The sequence below is a fragment of the Scyliorhinus torazame genome, chromosome 3 (genome assembly GCF_047496885.1).
Source record: "Scyliorhinus torazame isolate Kashiwa2021f chromosome 3, sScyTor2.1, whole genome shotgun sequence".
Taxonomy (NCBI): Eukaryota; Metazoa; Chordata; class Chondrichthyes; order Carcharhiniformes; family Scyliorhinidae; genus Scyliorhinus; species Scyliorhinus torazame.
In genome coordinates this window covers 215,187,923-215,189,489 of record NC_092709.1, presented here as the reverse complement: position 1 = coordinate 215,189,489, position 1,567 = coordinate 215,187,923, and the positions used below count along the sequence as shown (strand labels likewise).

The 1,567-nt window shown below is 37.3% G+C and overlaps 1 long non-coding RNA gene across 1 annotated transcript; it reads left to right on the top strand.

The window, feature by feature from the left end:
* Nucleotides 1-436: 436 nt before the first annotated feature.
* Nucleotides 437-1,293, top strand: LOC140409572 (uncharacterized). The gene is made up of 2 exons (XR_011940401.1): nucleotides 437-542; nucleotides 735-1,293. It is a non-coding gene; the product is annotated as an uncharacterized lncRNA (long non-coding RNA).
* The last annotated feature ends 274 nt before the right edge of the window (nucleotides 1,294-1,567 follow it).

Here is a 1,567-nt window from a genome sequence, read left to right as displayed (position 1 = left end):
CTAATTGCGGCCTCAGCGGGGCATTCCTCGGCAATGCACAAACATTAAGCAGAGTCCTGTTTAATGGCGGGGTCATTCTCGGCACTGCAAGCACCGGGAAACACCCCAGTAAACGTGCCCAAAACGCGACTCTGTTTCATTTCTGTTAAATTGCATCCCAGTACTTTAGTTTTTCAATGTTTCTAATAGGCTAGTCACTCGTACAGCATATGCACAAATATATGTTTAAAATTCCAGAGGACAAAGTAAGAAGGTGTAATTTTGACTACATATATGGACATGGCCCTATGAAGATATAGCAACAGGTTTTCCCCACCCCCCCTTTAAGACTGGTGTGAATTTTCTGCAGCTAAAATGTTCTGAAAAGGAAGATCTGGACCCTGCACCCTTCAGCTGCTGTGGGACTTCAGCCAGCTGTCCCATCTTTCCATCATCGCTGCTGTCATCCCGACTTAGAGATGAAACAGAGCTAGGCAAGTCGAGAAGAAAAATGACTTGCTCTGCACTCAAGACTTAGGACAAAAAAATGTTTCAGTCTTCAGGTAATTTGCTTGATTTTTGGCTCCTTTATAATCTACATCAAAGCTTCAGAAAAGAATGAAAGAGAGAGGAAAAAGCTGGTATTTAAGCCCACAACAAGATAAATGCATCTCTGTTCTCATGAATGAATGTGGCTCTGCTGATGGGTACCTTCCTATTCTGCTCTGAGCTTTCTAACATTCTTGTTTTTTCAGATACGATCTCAAGAGAATTTGTGAGGTTACTGAAATTATGCAAAATGAAAAATCTACATGTGTTTGGTGGAAGTCTGCTAGAATTGAAGGACACGTGTTTAACCTGCGACATGCTTCCATTGCAATTGTTAATCTCAGTCATATCGGGACAGCAGAGAATTTGCTTTAATAACATACCTTCAGTTGATCTGCACTTTGTAAATGAAACGACATCCACCAAAGTGTATAATGATATACATTTATGAGTGCAATATTCATTTATGAATAATATTTCAATTAGTATGCTAACCATTTGACTCCTTTATGTTGGCAACTGTAATCAGCATAAGGAACCATTTTTGCTACTGACTGTAACATAAGTAGTTAGAGATAGTTATTTTCTTTCTTTTTGTTATGGCTGAAACCATTTAATTAAAATTACAGCACCGTGCAAGTAAAAAAGATATAAAAGTCTGTAAAATACGACAGCATACCAACAAAAATATAAAAGATTTGCTTCAGACTCAATCATAGTTTTATTGTATTGGAGAATTGCTATTAAATTTACACCATGAACGATCGAGACATCCTCTTGTTTTGTTCTTTGTCAAATTGATACATCCTAATCTACTAAACTCAAAAAAGCTGATGAACAGCATGAAAAACTAGCTGCTCAAAAACCAATCTGCATTTGTAAAACAATTTTGACAAAACAGCACAGTTTCAAGGTGACAGAATAAGTTAAATTCCTTTTCATTACTTTGCATAAGATATGTATTCTTTTTGGATCATTTTGTACAATTCAGAGGGGTTGACTTTAATGTTTGTCGCAAAATGCTGAGTTGGCAGGGGCA